The sequence below is a fragment of the Anas platyrhynchos genome, chromosome 2, assembly GCF_047663525.1.
Source record: "Anas platyrhynchos isolate ZD024472 breed Pekin duck chromosome 2, IASCAAS_PekinDuck_T2T, whole genome shotgun sequence".
NCBI classification, from domain to species: Eukaryota; Metazoa; Chordata; class Aves; order Anseriformes; family Anatidae; genus Anas; species Anas platyrhynchos.
This window is the reverse complement of record NC_092588.1, coordinates 60,651,244-60,673,543: the sequence shown is the minus strand read 5'-3', so window position 1 is coordinate 60,673,543 and position 22,300 is coordinate 60,651,244. Positions and strand designations below refer to the sequence as shown.

The 22,300-nt window shown below is 37.6% G+C and overlaps 1 long non-coding RNA gene across 14 annotated transcripts in view; it reads left to right on the top strand.

Moving 5' to 3' along the window:
* LOC119716136 (uncharacterized) overlaps positions 1 to 22,300 on the top strand; it is a 150,493-nt gene that overhangs the window by 15,965 nt on the left and 112,228 nt on the right. For 13 of the 14 annotated variants that reach the window (XR_011807620.1, XR_011807615.1, XR_011807609.1 and 10 more), the window contains one exon: positions 7,575 to 7,632. The exons of the other annotated variant lie outside the window; for it this stretch is intronic. This is a non-coding gene — a long non-coding RNA (uncharacterized lncRNA). The remainder of the gene's footprint in view (positions 1 to 7,574; positions 7,633 to 22,300) is intronic. 14 annotated transcript variants of the gene reach the window in all.

Genomic DNA, 22,300 nt, shown 5'->3' with positions numbered 1-22,300 from the left:
TGATTGACCAGCTGGTGAGTATCATGTGTATGTAACAGGAAAAATGCTTTCAGTTTACACTGAGAGAGATTCTTAGAAACATCAACTGCAGGAACTAAAACTGTATTTTGCATATTTAATCATATAGGTTAGGCTGAAACCTTGATGCAGCCATGTGAGTCTAATTGAGATGAGTGTAATGATGTTTGACTGAGAATGAGCATAGGTGGGGCTGCCTGTTTGTGTGCTCCCAAGGGCTCTTCCACTGCTCATACTGTGTTGATAAATCAGGGTTTTGAAAGAATACAGTGCGTTACTATAGGCCTCTTGCTCTTCTTTTGAATATGTGAAGGCTGCTGCATTACAGAAGTGCTAGAAACTAAAAATAAAAATCCTCTATTACAGGTATGATACTAAACCTGTCCTTCAAGTCTGAATGATTCTGTGATCAATTATGATTTTAACAATTGCCTTTGCTTGTTTCAAATTGCTACGGAACTGTCATACAATAAGGACAGTTAAAAAGATTATTAGTCCAATTGCCTATTTTGAAGTAAGCTGTCTTTTAGGAAATGATAGTGTTTGGTAGAAAAGGCAGTTTTTGTTCCATAAAAGCTTTGTAAAATGCAGGAGTCTTTTTGAAGGACAAGGTTTTATTATTATTCCCAGTTTTAGAAACTTGAGGTAGATGTTTGGTAGAAATGAAACACTGAGACTTTTTGTTATGATAAGCAAAATTTTTAAAGTGCAAGGTCTTCAAATTTGGAGAAGATATGCAAGTACAGAATAGCTGAAAGTTTCAAGTTCAGTTCAAGCGATAAGTTTCAACTAAAGTGCAGTTGAATTAGTAATGGTGGGTATGCAATTGCAATTCAAAGCAGGTTTTGATTGTTTCACGTAAATATTTAATCCTAACTTTGCTGTCCTCCAACCATGATGACAATGTGAGGAGCTGAGCAGAAATTACTGTACTTAACATAAAACTGATCATTAATGTAGGATGGGTGAAGTGCAAATTGCCATTTCAGCAGTTTCTCCCTGGACTTGCTTATACTCCTCCATTTCTACTACTATTACTTAGTTAAATATGTTTCTCTTTGCAATGCTGGATTTTCTGCTGGCTTGAAACAGCTCACTGGTAAGGGATACAGAACTCACAAAGAGATTTATTTTATTTTATTTTTTTCCCCCTCTGGCAGAGGGGTAAAAAGAACAATTTTCTACTTCTGAAAATAAAACATAGTTATTATTGCAGAGAATACCTATATATCTAGGGCAATTGGATTTGACCTTATTGATTTATGGAGCTAGTAAGAATGAAATTCTCCATGGAGAGCGTTTCAGAAATTGCACGTATGTTGGTGGATAAGCACATAGAGGTTACTTGCCTCTAGGGGAACCCTGTCTGCCCGTGTATATGTTGGGAAGTAGTGCAGCTCATTTTAAGTGGATCTGAAAAGCAAAACAATGGGTGCAGGGGACCCAGTACCCATCCTGTTTGCGTAGGGAGATTGTGTGAGAATCTGATTCTGTGAATTCAGCATCCACAGGCAGTTGTTGCACGTCTGGTTTGACTTCACCTGAAAGGTATCCAGCTCATGTGCTCCAAGATCACTTTGGGATCAAACCAAAGCGCAGGATTTTGGGGTGACTGTGCAGCCCTTTTAAAATGTGAATTTCTTGGCTGGGCTCAGTGGTGGCATTGCCTCAGTGTAGCGCAGTGTTTTGTGGGGTATCTCTCAGAGAGAGATGGAGAGTATGCCAATAATTCCACAAAATCTTCATCTTTTCAGCGCTTTTCATGTGATTCTGCATGAGCTTACCCTTCTCATCCTCCTTATTTTCATACTTTTATCTGAGCATCTTTTAAAAACTGAGTTAGTGCCTATGGAATACTCAAGTGTTTCCAGAGTTAATTCAGGCTTTTTTATGGTAATTAGGATAGGATTAAAGACCTTAAGTTTGAGTGGTCTGGAAAGATTTGTTTTCACAAGAAACTCATAACAGTTTTAAGTTCGTGTTTTCACATTGCAGCATTTTTGGGTGAGTCATTGTTTCTAACTGAAGCCAAGTGCTGACTTCAGTGTGGAAAAAATACAAGTTACATTAGCAGTTACTTGGTGGGAGGAATGAATGACAAACTGAAATCTTCACAGAAAAAATGAAAATTCTGTTTAATGGATGCTTGGTTGTTTGGGTTATAATTTCTGGAAAAAAAAATGGTGGGGATGAGAGGTTACCCAGAAGGATAAGTTTCTACTCTTTGTGGTTTTTTTTTGTAAGTCCCTAACCCCTTCTGCAGAAGGAAGAAAGATTGCATGTTACTGAACTGGATGTCCTAGGGCTGGTCTGACAGGTGGTTAGAAGTCATTTAATCAGCAAGTTGCTTTTGAAGCACAAGAATCTGGCTGATTAATAGCTAGAACCATCTTCAGTGACATGTAGCTTCAGTGAGGTGTAACAGGGAGAAACATTTCATAACTGGGTGATGTTTCAGATTTGTGTTTCTTGGTTTTATGACTGCTATCCCATCCAGCAGGCAATTATTTAAATTCATGTTCTGTTCTTTAAGACCTGCTTGCAGACAAATCTTTGTGCAAGTGTTTGCTTTTAATCTGTCTACCTGAAGCTGCCTGGAGGAAGTTGGCAGATGCTAATAGACAGACTTTTCTTTCTGCATGCTACCTAGAGTAGGAGGAGAGCTAGCTTAGATGTGGTGTTTCCAAATAAAACAGTTCATAGAATTCAAGAGCAGTCAGAGCAGAGATGAATGATGAAAAACTTAAAGGAAACATAAGGGGCAATGGTAACTGTGGAACTGGAAATTAATCTGCTACTATTACTTATTTTAACTCTTCTTAATAAACTTAATCTTTTCAATAAACTGCTGTCAGTACCACACATCACACTTCTGTAATGATGTTGCAGAAGGCTGAAGATGGTCTCACTCTACAAAAGGAAGGCACAAATTATCTGGAAGTCTTGACTATTAAAAGGAAAAAGCATACAAGTTTAAAAAAAAAAATAATCTTCATAGTGTGTTTGTTACATAAAGCGTTTTAGTGACAGCAGAGAATTAGAACATCTTCAAATTGATCTTTCGATAATGGCATGGAAACATCTCCAGTTTATGCTTTGCTGCTTTGCTTTGCCATTTGTTATGGAATATGTGAAACCAATTTATCAGATTATTTTGATTGTAGATGTAATTCAGTTAGCTTATCTTTTTTAGAAGATAGCGAAGGACATTTTTGGCTAGGATGTGATTGAATAGAGTAGCCAAGAAAAGTTGCATGCCTGACTAATTTATTTTAGTCAGGTAATAGGGAGTTGTTTCTTTTGTACCTGTCAGGAAAGATGTGGAAAAACAACTAGAGTATGAAGTCTGATTATGGGCACTTGAATGAATGGTACAGCTTAATGAATTAGCTTCTTAGCTAAGTTGATGCACAGTGTTTAGAAGTGTCTGCTGCCCCAAGTGTGAAGTACAGTCATCCAGCTTACACCCCTTATATTTTAAATGAATTCATTTTAGAGTGGATAACTCAATTTCATTCAAAGTGGATCACTTTAGAAGAAAAAACAAGAAGATTTTAAAGAGCAAGTTTGTTTCCTGATTATTTTTTTTGTCAGACTTTTGGTCCATTTTATATTTACTCTGATATTTCTACATTCCTCACTGATTACATTTTTTAAAGTTTATGTAAATAGGAGAGGATGATTGAAGTAGGAATGAGAAAAGTTGTAAAGCACCTAAAAAATGAATAATTACTATCGTACTAGAAGTTCTAAATACAAAACATACAGAAATGATATTTCATTTCTATCTGTGTTTCTATAAAAGAGACACAATAGTCTTTCCAAACAGTATCTCCACATCTGACAGATGAAAATGTGTCCAATTAGCTTATATATATATATATATATATGAGCTTTTTTTTTTTTTTTTCCCTTTTTACAAGATGCTGTCATCACATTGTGTGACAGAATTGGATGCCTGGCAGATACAGAGGCAACCATGCAGTTAGTCAGGTTCATTTTTCCTGTCCTCAATTATGCCTTCAGCAGTGTTTGACAGTTGACAATGTCTACGTGTTATTTAGAATAGCTTTGAGAACAAGAAATTATAAAAGTTACAACTAGAACTGAGAAAATAGTTTCTTCAGTCCTGCACTTTAGGGATGATGGTACAGTAGTTGATGTATGGTCGTCACCAACCCACATAATGTATAAAAGCTCTCTCTGCAATTCTACTTGTCTCTAATTAGGAGTCACCAGCAGGGTAACCTGTCTTTGAAGTTTGTTTGTTGTCCAGACCACTTCACTTGTGCAGTGAAACCAAGTTCTGTAGTGCCAAAAATAGTAATATTTCTGCATAATTTTGGAGACAATCTTGCCCTGAAAGCCAGCACACTCAGAAATTTACAAGAATTTTCAAGAATGGTTTGTTTGTTTGTTTCTTAATTATCTACAGGATATTTTTGGAAAGGTATTCTTGATTTTCCTGTCTGTCCCCCCCCATTTTTATTTTTGGATTTTTTTTTTTTTCTTCAGGGGCAAGGAGGAGGAATCAATTGTATGGGTCTATTTAGAATGACATTTAGGGAGAGGAGAGAGAAAGTTGCTCTAGCAAACAGCAGAAAACTTATCTCTTTGCTTTATCTCCTGGGCTATACTGGTTGACTAGACAGTCCCTTGCATAATGTTGGTGTTTGGGCAGGGATTTCTTAGAGGTGGGAGAGATAAAGGTACAACAGAAAAGATCAAATAGAATATGAAACCATTGTGTGTATCATTTTGTTAACTGTAAGCTGAACAAGAAGTTTGGGCTGTCTTTTGACACCAATCATTCTTTAAGGATTGTTGGCCTGTTGTCACTTATGAGATAAAGCGCTGCATTATTCTTCTCAATTTGCAACACGAAGGGGTGAAGTTAAAATTATAATTCATGATTTTAAAGATTTCACAATAATTTATAGATTGCTTAATGTTAGGGGGCTAAGGTGTTTGGTGTTCAGTTCTGCATCTTTCTTGCATATGTAGAGGATAAAAGTGAAGCAACTGCAAAACTCCCCTGAACATTTTCTTCTGAGGTTTTGTAGTTCATTGATATTAAGACACTAGCAAGTCTATCTTGGGCAATCATATAATAAATATAAATAATAAAATATAAAGCATTTTGTAGATGGCAGCACTGGAAATAGGCTTTGCAAATGGTTGCTTGGAATTTGCTGGATAACCATTGCATGGCATTATGCTTTAGAGATGGTAGTAACTTTCCATTTTCTTTACCAGTGGGATTGTCCTTTCTTGGGGTGAGTTGAAGGCATCCATATTCTTTGACTAGATCTGACCTGTCTGCAATATTGAGTTCAGCCTACTGATTAAATTGGTCTGACTGTGCAGTTCATGGTCTTCAATACAACTGTGCCAGAAGATGTCAGTACTATGCTGTTTCACCACCATCGTTTGGTTCAGTTAACAGTTATGAAAAGCAGAGGTAAGAATTACCAGTGGTATAGTTCTGTCTGCTACATGTGACTAGAGAAGGTGTAAATGAACACCAAACCACTATTTAACCAAAATACCTAATCAAGTAAGGTAAGTTATTATTTCTTTTTTTTTCCTTTTTTTTTTTTTTCTTAGCATCCTTGTCTAAATGAGTTACAGAGTCAGAATAATCACTGCAATTACTTGATGACTCTGAGTGTGAGGATATGTGGGCACACTTTGTAACCTGTCTCGTCATCTTTGTTTTTGTCCTTAAATCATAACTTAATCCCTGTTAAAGTTTTGAAGTAGAAAAGACAAAATCATATTTGAAGCATTGCATGGTAAAGAAGTAACACACAGAATATTATGCATCTAAATAGGTTTCTTCTAATATAAAAATGCATATGGGTAGAAAACTTTATATTAGCCACAAGTATTGAATCAAACCAGTGAATCTGTTGAAGTTGTGCTTGGCCGTTTCTCATCAGCACTTCTGTGAACTTCCTCTCCCAGATTTCAGCATGTGGTTGAGGTGTCATTTGAAAATGGCTCCTCTATGAGGAAAGATGCTCATATACCGTTGTACTTGATGATATGTAGCCTGTTAATGATTAGGTTTATGTACACTTAACATATGTTGCTACCAAAAAATGACAAATAAGGGTTTAGATGTTCATTCTTTTGCAGCTGATTCCCGTGAAAGTAGGATGAGTTTTGCTTATGGCTGTAGTAGGTGACATTGCATGACATCTGGCTGAGGATATGTTTCACTTTCTTTTTTTCTTTTTTTTCTAAACTGATGAGGTAGGAAAGAGCAAGTGGAAAATGTGAGAACAATAAGCAAGGTTCTGTAATAAAATTAAGAGTATCCTTGAAAGCAACTGTAATGTATGTGAGAAATGTGTAAGAATTAACACTTGCTTTCCTTTTGAGGTAAAAATATTGGGAAGAGCAGCTGATTACTTTATAGATGCTTAAAAAAAAAAAAAAGAGAGACACTGAAGACTTGTGCCCTGCGATAAACATAAAGGCTTCTTAGGAAAGCTGGGCATGCTCTATAATTGTAGAATTTTTTGCCTGATTGTAGAATACCTCACTTGTTTAAGAGAATAAACATTCATGAACTGTAGAGAAACTTGAAGGTGCAGCATTTTGTGCATGTGTGTTTTGAAACAGGGATTGAAAGTCAGTAGAAGAACATCTTTGTTCTCTGCCCTGTTACTGAGTAATGAACTGTTTGCTGAATAGCAGTGGTGAGAGCAGATGGCCACCAGCAGCTCATTCTCCATGAAAATGATGACAGTTTCGCAGAAATAAGTATTGGTTTGATTTTTCCTTCTGCACTGGGGAATCATATGTTGTGTATTGTTTATTATTTCTTTGGCTAATGGAAGCTGGTAATGGAAGTACCAAAACATAAATTCCTGAGTTTGTCAGGAGCTTGACAAGATATTCTGTTGGATGAGCCTTCCCAAGATTAAAGACCTCTGAGTGTGGATGGCAGTGCTGTGTTCAGTGCTCTGGCAGTAGATTTTTTTAGTTATTCTCTTATCTGTGGAGAAACATTGCAGACTTAAATGATGAACTCTCTTAATCCTGACTGGACAAGGAACGTCAGTCTTACTAAGATTGTCTGGCTCTTGAGGATTGGTCAGATTGGTTTGTAATATTACTGGTTCTATAGCTGTATGTGAAAAAGGGATAAGGCATTCAAATTGGCTTTTTTGATTCTTAAGTAAAAACAAGACGATCCTTTCCTTCACCACTGCTCCAAGTACTGAACCAGAAATATCCTGGGCCTCTTTTTCTCTGCAGCTGGACTTTCTCTGACTTGAAATCTAGCGCTTTCTAGAGTTTAGAAGTTTACCTTTGTTCTGTAATGCTTCATGACAGGATCTGCCTTAAGCCGAGGGTCTTGCCTCTGTCTGGTTTGTTCCTCTGGAAGCTCAGCAGTAGGTTGCAGGAGATAGCAGTTATGTTTCTTCTACAAAAGCTCAGTCTCATATCATACCTGTTGTATTTGGACAGATTTATGTTGTTTTGTCAAAAATAATCAGAAAAATGCAGTTGGCAATACCATTATTATTGTTTCTGTCTCACAGGAAAAGCTTACTTTCTATCAGCTGTAGAGGAAGTTGAACCTGTCCTCATCTCCTTTAGGTGAGTCAATAATAAATCATTGCACAGAAGTGAGGAACAGCTTTTTCTTCCTCACTGGGACCTTCTTCATGTTGCTGTGAATGTGGGCAAAGAGCAAGATAAACGTCACCTGATTTTTGGTGAGCCATTGGATATGTAACAAGGGCCAGGGTATAAGGTGTGGGAGGGTGAGAATCAGGACAGTAACATCTTGGGAGCAGGGACTGGAAGTCTGGCTTCCCATTTAAAGGTCACTTGATCATAAGGCTACAGAACTGGTCTCCTGCTTGTTACTTTCTGGATAGTGGCATTTCTTCCACAGAGGGCTGGTAAGTGTTTGTCTCTCCCATTATAGTGCTGTCAGAGTATTTCTTTAATAAGTTGAAGGAGTGGAAGCAATCTGTGAAGCTACCCCAAAGATTCTTGGGGAGAAGAGGGATTTCTGTGGCTGCTAGGTATGCATTAGCTTTCTAATGAGACAAGTACCTTGAAATGTGTAGGTTTTCACAAGAGGTTAATTGACATACTGTGCAGAAGAGGATGACATTGTCAAAAATACATATCAAATGGTAAAGATATTTTCTTCATGAAAGTGTAGAGGAAGTGTGAACCAATAGTATGTTAAATAGGATAAACATTATTTGCATGCAAAAGCAAACTCAAAGGTTTTTTTACTGCTCCGCTGAATCAGTGGATTAATGTTTAATTCTGATGAATAAACCCATTAATATATGCATATTTCTTACTGTCCTAGATAAATGAGCTTTTCAGACAATTTTGTTATTCCCTCAGGGGATGGTTTCTACATGCCTGAGTGTTGCTGTAATTAGGTGATGACATAGTATCCCAGTAGCTATTTTTAAGATATGGTACCTCTGTCACTAGACTGTAAGTGTGACTTCTTTGTTTTTAATTTGTGAAAAGGAGCTCTTCTGTCTGAAGGAATCAGATGGAACAATTCTGGTCTTTGGGAATATGTAGTATTTAATACCATACCAGTAAGGGAAGAGCAGAACTTAGAGTAACTGCCTATTGCAGCAAAGAACTGAGTACTTCCTAAATTTAGTTGATCTCCTCAATTTGCTTGCCTATCAAAATAATTCAGTTCTTAATTTACCAAAAAGAGACACCACCATACTCTCTAGCTGGCTTTCAAGCAAAAGTTATTGTTTAGAGAAATACCGTATAAATCTAAGTACAGTTGGGAAGCTGAACTTCTCTGTTAAAATGGTTTGGTAGATGCAGGTACCTGAAACTTAGAGAATGGCACAGTTGATGGTGCTGTCTGTTCTCCATGCACTTATGTGATATCTCTTGATGGGAAGTTACTACCAATGCATGGCTCACACCCTATGACATTCCAAACACCTCCAAAGTAGGTTTCTTCTATTTAAAAAATAAAACAAAACAGCAGCACTTCATTTAAAATGCAGTCCATGTCTCCAATAAATATTTTTCAGATCTTGAGTTTTAGATAATGCTTCTATTCAGACTACTGCATTTAAAAAATGGACAAATATCACTTAATTAAAACTACAGTGATCATCAGAACTGTATGATCACTGTCCTCAGCAAACTGACACTGTTACTGATAGCAGCTGATTAGACAGAAGGCAATCACTACACTGCCAGGATCTTCAGCAGCATTTTTTGTTAAACTCAGATTGTAATGTTATAGTCCTCGATATACGTCCCTGTTCATTAAATTATGTGTAATCTTTTGGGATTTCCTAATATACTCTTTTGTGCTTTACATACTATTACTTTTATACACAATCCTGTTGAAGGATTGTTATGAATAATAAATGCTAAAAATATATTTTTACCTCAAAGATCTTGGATTTATTCTTCATCTTGGTAGAAGTAATAGGTAATATTGGTCAGGCATAAAGAGCAGAGATTTTGGTAAACAGATGGAGATAGAAGTCTAGCAATTAGATATTAAGGGTTGGAATAAACAGACTCAAGTTCTTGCTCAATTTCAGTCAGAGGAATGATTTTCCTGCCTCTGGCAAAGAGTAGCTGTTTGAACTTGTGTTTCCCATGAGCCAGGCCTGGATTTAAATATTCTTACAAACTTACAAAATCTCTTGAGTGCCAGGATAGAACAGAACCTGAGTTTAAGGACTGCCACAAGACCAAATGGCTTTTTATCTGTTTCCATAATATGATATATATGTGATGATATAAGCGTACTATTAAATAACCATTGCTTTAAGTAAAATGTATGACTTGACAGGAATATTGGTATGACTTTTGACTTAGTCTTATATGAAAATTGTAAGCTGAGAAGTTTAAAAGCAGAGAAATAATCTCGATGCCTTGAGAAGAACCTCTTTTACTATTTTTTTTACAGCTTCACTTATTTTTTGTTTTAATTCAATTTCCAGTAAGTGAAACAGCCGTTTTTCAGTCTTACTTTGACAGAAAACAAATAGTAACTCCAGCAAATGAGGTGTATAAATGTGTGAATTGGACACAAAATGTCAACACACAGTTGGCCTTTTTTTAATTTGTAGTTTTCTTTGCCAAAGGAGTGACATTCAGCATTGGCTTCAGTGTTATATCATAGCATGCCCCTGTAGTCATGTCCCAGTGAGATAGGGTTCTAGAATGAAAGATGCAGATTTTTTTTATTATTTTTTTCTTTGAACAGTTTCATGATGTTTTCCATTCTGAGACTGTGAAATACTGTAAACTAAGCCAAATTAAGTTAATGGCTTGTAGAAGGCTTTCTTACAGGGTGTTTTCAGCAGGGGGTAACCTACAGAGAGAAAGGATGCCTCAGTGGCCACGGTGCTGGTGTCAGTTTTGGGGATAGAGGGTCATAAAGCTCCAATCGCTGAGGTTTCTCAAGGAATTGTTCTTTCCTCACTACCTCTGCTGTTTGAAGGGCATTGGAAATAGAAATCTGAAAGGGCTACAAAGAACTCAGATGGTTAGCTACTGAAAGTCATGTTAATGCTTCTAGGATCTTTTTTCCCATTGATAGTCCCAGTATTCTGGTGGAATTCAGAATGGGGTGGTGCAAATGGCCTGAGGTTTAACAGCGTGCATTTGGGGCATAAGGCATTCACTGGCTTTTGTACAAGGGAATGGTGCCACCTGCCACTGCCCAGATAGAAAAGTAACTTGAAATCAGGCCAAAGAAGGAGAGGTCATACAGTCCTGGACAAATCTGGCAGTTCCAAGGCACATAGCCCTGAATGATAAGCTGGATCATCTATGCTGTCAGTCTTTCAGAATCAATCGTAAGTGCTAAAATGAAGTGCACCCCTGAGCAGTACTAAACTCTGACAGAGCTGTAAATGTTGTATTTTGTTCACTCTTTTATCAGGCTGCAATGACTTTCCTCAAACTTCACTTCAAAAAAATAGGTTGGTTTTTGAAAGTAGATCTGTGATTAAGCAAAACAAAACAGAAGGATAAAAAGGATATAAAGGTCGTTAGAGTTGTGCGTGTGCATGCACAAAATTGCTTTCACTGTCTCTCAGCTGCAAGGCTGACGTGCATCCTACAAGAAACTGCTCTTATAGCAGCTGGCACGTGGCACCCCCTTTTTTGGCTTAGATACCTACAATCCCACTTGACTTACTCACTGAGTACTTGTGGTCTGTGTGCTATTTTATTTCCTGGCAAACAAGGGAGCTATGCTTCATATTAACCATGCCAATGGATAGAGGGAAGGATAGTGGAAGAATATAAAATTTACTTTAGAGAACAGGTTGTGCAGTGTCCTTGACCTTGGGATTTCCTGAGTGCTGGCTGTGTCTGTCATGCATTCTGTGACTCTAAGAATCTGTGTTGCTGAACACATTTGCCATTTAGTTGTTACTTTACTAAATACAAATCTGTTAATTTTAAATTCAATTTAACTTCAATTATTCTTTAATTTGCTCAACTCTATTTGCTATTTTGGTCTAAATTGCTATTCTTTAATTCAGCTCAACTAGAAATTGTCTCTATGGCTTTCTCATGTAGAATACACACACACATATATGAAAAAACACTGGCCAGACTATTAAGTGAGATTTTTCAGTTGTCTTTTTGTTGTACAGTAATAAATGTTATGAAGGCAGCAAGAGGGGTTATTTTCCCACTGTTATCCCTCACTGTGCAATAGGGTATACTGTTGTGACCCAGTCCCTACCATGTGTACAGATTTCATCAAGTAACTTTCCTAGCGTTGCCCTCTTTTTCCAGCACGTAAAACAGATACTCAGCTGTTTAGGAAACAGTATCCTATTTGTATTTCAAGAAGCATACTTGCTTTATTTACTTATTTAAGCTCAAAAATCTATCTGTCTTTTTTGTCTTGTATCAGATCTCACTCAATTAGAGTGTTTTTGCTTATTTGAGTGTAAAACTATCTGGTTTTGTGCCTAAGTTTATTCATTATCTACTTTTGTGTGTTTTCAATCCCTGTTGGTGCATAGATTGAGACTTCTTTACACCTTGTGCTTGGATTTGATTAAATTTTATGTATTAATTTATAGCAGTGATGGTATCTCTTCTTTTTAACTTTCCATAATATTTTGTTGAAAAACTGAAATGTTTTTTTTTGTTTTGTTTTGTTTTTCAGTGTTATTCTGTCTGTTGAAAGGAAAAGAACAATATAACTGAAATTAACTGAATTCAGGAAAACATTTCAGTTGTTACTTTTGGTTTATTCTGTCTGCTCAGAGAACAGAAGTCTGACAACAGATCTTTGAATAGCTGCCTGACACTTGATAAATGCTTCCAATCCATCTATTTCTATTACATAAAGCAGAAAACTCTATCAGAGCTCCAGAATGATAAGATTTCTTACAAATCATGTTCTTCCCTCTAGTCACACAGTCACACTTCTTGATGTGGACTACAGTAATATAGTTTTGAAAATGCTTTTTTTCGGTGTCATGTTCACTGACTTTCTTCTTAGTGTTTCCTCTTCTAAGTATAGTTTTCATATTTCTTGACCAAGTATCTAAATATACTCACAAGCTTTTTAAAGTTGAGTTAAATCATTTAGAAAGTGAAAATTAAGTGTTCTGAAAGGTGGCCATTCAAAGGCATGTGGGAGACTTTGTAAACCACTGTGTTTGTGATACTTCTATGGGGAAAGGATCTGTATCTAATTTACTGGAAAGAACTGAGAAGATTTGAACTTGGTTATGTTCTGGACAAGTGAGGATAAATTAGACCATCATGGCAGAACTAAATACATGTCTTACTTCACTGAATTTCATAGCTGTCTGTGGCTATTAAGATACAGGGGTTCTCCCAGTCAGAGGGAATGCTGCTACTCTGTGTCACATTGTCTTGGTTTGGTCTGAGAAACACAGATGCTTGTATCTCCCTGCAGTTGGAATGAATTGGAAAAGATAAATACCACTTAATATAGCTTCTTTGTGCAGATTTCTTGGCTAAGATTTGGAAGATACTTGGCCCATCTCATGCTGAAATGCTCCAGAATAAGCACTGTGCTGTCTATGGAGTAGGACGGTAGCTGGACAGATTCTTTTCTGACTCGCTCAAACCCATTCAAGCAGCAGGGTTCACATACTGCTGAGTGAACATGGAGTGAATCTGGCAGCTCTTGGAGAAAGTGGATTCAATATGCAAGAAAAGTGTGTGTTATTAAGTATTTGCTGTGTTGGTGACCGTTTCAGTGGATTTAATTTTACGAAAGGGAATGTCTGTGTGTGTGCATATGCATGTGGTGTAGAGATGCATAGTTTTGTTTATATAGTTGGGTATGTTGGGTGATAGTTGTATACGTAGGTTATAATTTGTGTGTGGCTTACTGAGGATGCTTGGGATGAATGATGATCTGCTAATGTTCTGGTAAGTTTATTATTTATCCATCAGAGCAGCTATTGTCTGTTTTGTCAACAAATGACAGTGCTTGGTTTGTGATTCCTTTTTCATCTTCTCATGGCTTGTGAAATTACTTCCAATGGGATACTGATGTTTCAAATCTACAATACCTGCAGAATGCACTGCAAATACTTAAAATTAATCTCTCCTTATGCAGTTGTTTTTCCTTGACTGCAAAACCTTGGTGCTTTCTTGGTGGGAGTCATGCATGTCTGTCTGCTTTTTTATTATTATTTTTTATTTTTATTTTATTTCTTACTGAAAAGCTTCAATGAGCATCACACTGGCTCAGAGAACTTGTTGCACTGAATGACCTAAGATGCTGTACTTGTGATACCCGGCAAACTAGACGAGCACAGCATGGACTGCAGAACAAAAACATATGCTGAATTTTGCTGTGAAGACATTTTTTTTTCTTCGTGAAGCTTAGGGAGTCTTGAGTAATTGAATAGGAATAATTAAGCAAAGGTAAATCTCGTGAGTATTCAATGATTTGGGGTCTTGTTCCAAAGCTTATTGAGGTAGTGGAACATTTTCTTGCTTTTTTAATAGCTTCTAAAACATTCAGAAGTCTAGCAATTAATTCAATGAGCTGCATTACCCTAAGATCACTGGTATTTCATCTATCTTATTTGAAATTTGACAACTTTTAGCAGATAAGAGCTTTGTGTGTGTTGCTTGTACTCTGCTTCTGTTCCTTGGGCACTGCTAATGCATACTGGAGATAACTGAATGAATGATTCAATGAGCAAAGAGGAAAAGAAATTGTTCATTGTTCTTAGCTACTGCAGTATGCCCCTATGCATGCTTAGCTACTTCTCATCTTCCTAAATGCCTGGGAAATGTGTTGCTCAATGCAGTGTCCCAGCATTAGCTGGGAGAGGACAGCCACCAGTGGCAGTGACCAAACTGCATGTATTGTGTGATCCTTACCAACAGTTTGCTGTTAGGATTGCTGCTTTTCTTCTAGTTTTTTTCAGCTGCAGAAGATTTCAGGCATCCACTGCTGCATTGTGCTCTTCTTTCTTTCCTTGGTACAATGTGAAAAGATATCTGCAAGAAGATGAAATCGCCCCCAAACAAAATCTGCAATCAGAGCTCCTGTGACAGACTGCTGCAGTTCTGAGCTGTGCCTCAGCATGAATATCTCAGGGTCATGCCACAAGCACGCTGAGCTCTTCTCAGCTGATAATGACACCCACGATTGATGCTGGTTAGTGGGCTTCAAAGCTGTTGTATCCAGTTTTGTCACTACTTTACAGCAAACAGAACTGTGGACTTCTTTATAATAGCTTGACACTTGACATTGTGGTGGTTGAAATTCTAGAAAATTTCCAGAGATTTTCTTTTATTAGTTTCCATGTACAGACACAAGTTATTTTAAGCTGCTGAGCTGCCCAGACAGGACAGTTACTTCCTGCAAGACAGAACACTTAAACATTCAAGTAAAACCACTGTGCTAAATGAGTTTCTCAGCCTTTAATGTGAATTTTTGAGAATGTTAAAATTACTGTTAACTGCTGTTCCAGTCTGGTTTTACAGGCTGGATATGGATTGCTTGTGTTACAATATTTGTGGGTCATAACTGAAGTGAATTATTGCCTTATTCTTCTGGATTTAAAATAGGCTAAGTGGCAAAGAGCAAGCAGGCATTAGGGATGGGAGGATGAGGACATAAGACTACATCTGAGAGGTGGCAGCGCTTGCACTTCATGTGAGTAATTCTGTCTCTACTATAAAATCACTTAACAGGGCACAGGAGATTTTTTCTTTGGAGATTTTTGTGCTCAAGGCCATTGACTGGTTATCATTGAAAACATACATCAGCTATGTCTGCTTGAAATTTCTGTAAAAACTGAAAATTGAAGAAGCTGTTACTGTAATAGTCCCTCTGGAACACGGTTTCTGCTAGTGTGTTTACCTGAATGAAGAGGATGGTACAACTATATGGATAGCTCTGAATATGATAGGAACATTGTTAGACTGCTAACTTCACAAACCTCTTGTAGAGAGATATTATTTTTATAATTACACTTTTAAGTGTTTAGGAACTAGGTACCAGGATCTCTGTGGGTGGTAGGTGCTAAATAATGCTGAGCCTTCTGTGTACTTCCTTGATCTCAGTCAGTAGCTCCAAGTTCATCCATACTGGTCTTCTGCAGTGCTTGTCTTCTGCCCACTGGAAGGGGCAGAAGGGACAACCACTGCTCAGAGGAGGTTGTCCTTGCAAATTATCCATCTTTCCTGGTCCCCTTCACCTCCCAGGGCAGTTCTTTACAGGATCCTGTCAAACAGGTACTTTTACAAGCCGAACACAGTTTTTCTGAAGACCGGGTTTTTAATTCTGTGTGTGTTATTTTTTTCTTTTCTCTTGCTCACTCATCTTGGGATCTTAAACTTTGCAGTCTTGTGGTCAGTGCTACCAACACAGCCCTTGCCCTTTATATCATCAAGCTTTTCCTTGTCTGTGGATAGGAGATCCAACAGAGCACCTTCTCTGGTTGGTTTGCTGATCACCTGCATCAGGAAATCTAGAAGTCTTCTGGATTGTGTCCCGTGGCATTGGCTTCCCAGCAGATGTTGAAGTGGTTAAAGTCATCTGAGAGTACCAGTGCCTGTGATTGAGGCTTTTTCCTGCTGCCTAAAGAAGGCTTCATCTGCTTGCTCTGGTAGATCAAATCTGTAGCAGACACCTACTGCAACATCACTTGTGCTGGTGTGGTCTTTGGTTCTTACCCACAAACTCTGAAGTACTTCCTTTCATGTCCCAAGATAAAGCTGAATCCACTCAAGACACCCTTTTGCAGTGTGACTCCTACATGCCTGCCCACCCCACCTTTCCTAGAGACCTTCTTCTGCACCTCCGTGGGAGCTAATTCTCAATCCCAGTAAAGCTGTAACTGTGCACTGACTTCTGCAAGTCATGCTGTTTCTATAGAAGTGTGAGAATCTCCCCTTTCATGCTCACCCCTAGACACATTTGCTCTATCTCTTGTGACCCCAGCATTCCTTCATATTAAAGTAGCTTTCTCCTGGTATGTCTAATTTAAGTTCATATCTTTTGATTTACTTAAGTAGGGAGAGGAAAGAAGTCCTCAAAATTTAAGCACCCACTCAAATAAATATAAAGTTATGGATTCTGTTTTGCAAACAGGCTTCAATTTTGCAAAGTAGATCCTACAGTTCAGGAAACATCAAAAGTAAAGCTGCCTCTGAAACTTTTAGTGCTTTCATATGCGCTATAATATGTTTGTGTAACTCTTTCCAGTTGGAACCTTGCCTCATTTAGATGGACTGCCTAGTGACAGAGACAGCTGTTCATGTTTATTTTCATCCTTGTCCTTAAACAAATGGACTTTCTCATTCTCAATATGCTGGTTTCACAGTCTGTGGTCCATTTGTCTACTAAAGGCCCAAACTACTCTCAAACTGATAAAAATCTGAATCACGTTCATTAACTTCACTGGATTTATTCCAGATTTACAAGGCAATTACAGTTAAAATTGTGTTGAAAATAAGGTGCAGATGCTGGCATCTGCAGATAAGGCAAAGAAGTGTGTGATTCATACACCAGGTAGGGCTGGGATAATCTCCCTGAATGTCAGCTCGTTTTGACGTGCCCCAGATAATTCTTCCACACTATGAAATAAGAATTCTTAAAATGCTTTTTAGTATTGTGAAATATCAGTTCTGGGCAGTCTTGTTTCCATGTATTTGTTAGAAGTTGCTTGGTCTAAATTATGGCAGTGGATTTGAATTGAATTCAGTTGGCTAAATCATGTGCAGGATCATGGATAAGTTGCTCTTTATACATTCAGTTTGCAGCTAGCTTTTGCATCCTTACACCACTTGCTCCCCCATTTGGTCAAGGAGATGACATGTCGGGTAGGTGTTGTGTGGAAACCTGTAGGAAGAGAAAAGATGGAAGGATCTAACTAAGCACTAATAAGTCATTTGCAGACAAAGAAGAGTTTAGGTTGTATATACAAATATGTATTTGGTTCTGGTCTTTTGGATTTTGTTCACATAAGCTTTCATTCAAATTCCTTAGCCATCAGGAACTAGTATCAGTTGAATGATTAAAAAACAAGTGGCTAACTTAAAGGCATTTTTAACTAGCCTACTAGACTACAGTCATGTTTCTTTCCAAGTTTGGTTGATGAGTCACCATCCCTGGAGGTCTTTAAAAGATGTTTAGATTTAGAGCTTAGTGATATGGTTTAGTGGAGGACTGGTTAGTGTTAGGTCAGAGGTTGGACGCAGTGATCTTGGAGGTCTTTTCCAACCTAGATGATTCTATGATGTTCTGGCATCATCCCTTTGCAATGTGTGTCTACTATCAGGGCCTAGAGGGCACATGAGAGCACTGATCATCCTGACCAGCCTCACGTGGGGTCTCCATCCATGGTGAGGAGCTCCAGTCAGAGCTTGGACCTAGACCTGCAGTACAGACCAGTAGCCCTGGCTGTAGCTGGCCTGACCTGGTGACTGGATGTTGCGGTTTGACCCTTGTCCCAACCCTACCTTGCCTCGCGTGATGGACAGTAGCCCCTGTGGACAGTGATAACAGTAGCAGGAGCTACTGTCATCAACCTGGCTCTGCTCAGGGCCTGTGGCCACAGCTTGGCTTCCCTTGTGGAGTAGTCCCATGCTTCCTGCTCCCTGTCTTCAGTCCTTTCTCTGTGCTGCTGAGTGTTGAATAAGCTAATAAGAGCTTTCTAAGTTCTTCTAGGCTCAGAGGGAATAGTAACACATCTAGGATAAATGTTTCAAATTAATGAAACCATAATGGTAGAGGTACTAGCAAGAGGCTTATTATGCTGGAATAATTTACACATCTATAGCAAGTGTCTGCTAATGTTTTAGTGAAACTTAAACCTAGATAGGCTTATTACTTCTTTCTTTTCTACAGTTTTCTGTACTACTTGATTTTTATGCAGAGGAAGATTGAGCATCTGCTTCCCAAGACCAATGGAGGTTAGGTGAAAGCAAGCAGAAGTTAATGTTACTTGCACTTGGAGTGTGCACTTCGCAAATGATGGTTTCTTCTCTCAAGACTGTAGGAAAAGATATGTTCTTCCAGTTCCTAATTTATACATGTACGTGGATTTTGATGTAAGACTCGTTTAAGAAGTTAGAAGGAGTTATCTTAATGCAGAAATATTGTGCCAGTAAGTATTTAGATAAAAGTTCTTTCTGTTTTGCTCAAGCCCAGCGAGACAAGCCTGTGATTTTCTAGTGAAATTATTCCCACTCTGTGGTATAAATGCATTGTGAAAATGCTACTTTATTATAAAAGTGTAATGATATACTCCTGGATCAAGGGAATTGCCATAAATATTGTTTTGTGGTTTTTCCTCCTTTCTTTCCTTTATCTCTCATTCTGTCAATCTTTTATTCTTAGATAATCTTTAAATATGTATTTGCTGGACAGTATTTGTAGGTAGTCTTATTATCTTTAATGATCTTACTGCAATATCTGTATTTTTTTTTTTTTTGTAGTATTCATGGTGTAATAACAATAGAAAGTCCTTTCAGTTTATAATCGTGTATTGTCAAAATTCTCTGCAATTCTTGAAAGGTAGGATTAACTTTTTTTTTTTTTTTTTTTTTAATGCTGTTTCATGGGAACTATATTAACCTGCCTTCCAAATTAGACTGTTTGAATATTTGGTTATGTCAGAGAGATAAAAACTCTGCATCTGGAATCTTTGACTTCTTGTTGACAGTTTTTTATTTTTATTTATTATTTTTTTTTTTACATTCCAGCTAGCTTTGACATACACTGTGCAGATGTGCTTTGCAAAGGAGAATAGTTCTGGCAATATGAAGGCCTGGAGAGTCAGGGAAGTAGTTAAAGACCCCAGACAAAACAATGAAGGTTCTCCAGAGGTGGCAGCGGAGATGCAGAGCTGACAACAGAAGTAGACTCATACTTCAACCTTTAAGGGTAGTGGTTCCCAAATTGGTAGTGGTAGAGAGCTGGGTGTTACTCTTTTCTGAAGGTTTGCTACTCTTTACAATAAGGAAAACCTTTCCAGGGTAGTAGGAGTTCCAGAGCTGTGACAAGGACAAAGTAGTCTCTTTGACTCTAATTAGGATAACACTGGAAAGTTTGGGAGAAGTGGCAGCAGACAGAAGCTGCAGAGCCAAATTCTGAACTCTACTGTTGGGACATCTAGTGTCATTCAGGGAATGTGTAGTAGGTCACATATAATCTTGAGAAATCCTTAAGACAGCTTTACATTTTTCAGGAGGACAAATTACTTAGCTGCACAAGTAGAAAGGGCAAAGACAAATGGCACAAATGATTTATTTAGTCACTGAATATTTCAGAACAGTGTCTCATGGAAACATCAGAAATAATCTCTAGTTAGAAGAAGTGAAAACTGAGAGGTATGTGGTGCCTCCTTTCCCCCGGGGCCTTTTTAAATCATAAGGCAGTAAATTTCTGACACTGGTTCCTGTCTCATTACAGGTCAGAAGAGTGTTCTGGTGGAGTGATGGTATGCTATAGGCTATACCTATGATTATCTGTCTGCAAGTATCTACTTTTTGAATTTATGCAGAACGGAAGATCACCACTTTATCTGACAAATGGGCAGTGAATGTTTGCAAGCTGTTAAATTTGAATAAAAGACTTCCTGAGTAAATAGTTAGCATGGCTAACACATGGAATTGTCACAGTCTGCTGCAGCTTTTGAGTTCTGTGTATCCCCCAGTGTATTGCTGTAAGCTACAAAACGGACAGAGGTGAAGGGGAGGAGGTGGTTCCTGTAGAACATAATAAAAGAGTGAAGTGTCCTAATATAGCTGGCAGGTTTGCTTATCTAATGCTATTTAAAGCTAATGAAAGCAGTATTTCATCTTTGGATCAAGGTTTATACATATTCTTACAGTTGTATGGATTGTCAAAGTAATTGATGTACTGCCAAAGCTGCAGTGAGGATACAAATAGATTCTTGTGTGGGTTGGAGTAGATCTTATAGTAATTTCATAGAAATTGGTGTGTGTTAAGAATATTTAGTCCCTTATTCTGGGATAAAAACAGTCCATTAGTAATGTGGTTTTTGAAGAATATAGATGTTGCTGTTCTGAATAGGGATGGTAATTTATCTAGCCTTGTATTTTGTTGAGATTGATGGCTAAAACTTCAAAGGGAGATGCAGCAATTTCTGAATTTCATTCCTTACACATGACGCTGACAAGTTGCTCTCTACATTTGCATGTGATTCTTACATTTTGGCCCTTTAATATATGCAAAGGTGTGGTCTTCATGATCAACACCTGGTGTGGAAGCTTTGTGGGAAGTAGGGAAAGTATTCAAGTATCCTTGCAAGGTACCTAGAGCAAGCTGCAATGCAGCACACTATTAGAAGCCAGCATTTCTTGGATGTCAGCACTGTTCCAGTGTTGGTTTTTTGTTTGTTTTTTTTTTTTTTTTTTCTTCAGCAAAGAATTGCAGGGGAAGACTTTAAGACCATAGTATGGTTAAGGACAGAAGTGGGTGCAAATGATCTTATAAAAATGAAAGGAGAAGCTTAGTACATTCAGTGAGTGTTTCTGAACACGAAATGTATATTTCTTGCTGTTCCTTTTGCTATACAGTTTAAGACACATCCAGTCTGCATTACTAAACTTTTTAAAAAACTGTAAAATACTGGCAAATAAATACTGTTTTATTTGGGGAAAGCCTGTCGTTGATATGTTACTGCTATAGTGCTGCTGTGTAATGTATGTACTCGTTGATGTTTATAGTCTAGATGGTACACAGATGACTTATTTGCTTAACTTTCCTGCTCTGGTATGAGTATGAGTTGTAAACTTAAAATGCATGAAAGAGCAGAAATAAGAACAGTAATATCTTCCTTGTCTATTCCAGTTATTGTGTTCACCATCTAGATTATTTCTTTTCACGCAGTTCTTTTTCAAAGCTTCATTATTGTGGTCCTACTTCCTTGATGGACATACAACATAGATCAAAGATGTTATACTAAACAAATCTGTAGAAATATTTAAGTGTCTTCTGGATCTTTTAAATTATTTTTTTTGTTTGTTTGTTTGTTTTGGGGTGGAGTCTTGCTGGGGGAAAGGCACTACTAAAGCTATTTTAATAATTGAACTAGGACAGTGCTTTTAGTTTTCTTTGGTGTAGGTACCGTTTTCCAGTAGAGGTGAAGACGCACTAATTGCTAATTTAAGTCTGAAAATAGATTTGCTTTTCTTGTTGCCTTTTATGAACCTCACAGAAATTGCCTGTGATCTTTCAAAGGTTATTAGATGATGGAGAACCACTGAAGTATCAAAACTTGTGGAGGAAGAATCGATTGAAAAACAATTGCAAGATTCTGCCAGTAGATGGTGCAGTTAGTAAAAATATACTGTGGAGACTTTAGACTGAACAAATTTTGAGTTTTGTGATTTCTGACAAGCTTTTTGGCTTGTGAGACAAACGAGCTGAATGGTTTTATTTGTTATTTTCTTCAAGTACGTTAAATTTTGTCACCTGATAATCTCAGCTGTAGAATATAGTGGAAACTATTACTTGTAATATTCCATATTATGAGTTTGGAAGTAAATTTGCAGTTATTCTGCTCAATGGTTATATGTGCTGTTAGGTTAAATCCTCTGTACCCTCTATAGCACAGATGAGTAATATGATGAAAATAGTTTCTCATACTTGGAGAAAACTTTATGGAGCTTTCCAACTGCACCTTCTGCTTGACCTTTCTGAGACAAGCATGCTGCAACTTAGTTGTTTTTTAAATTGGAGATTCACATACTTTAAGGACTAACAGACTGTGGTTAATTTGAGTATTGTCAGAGAACT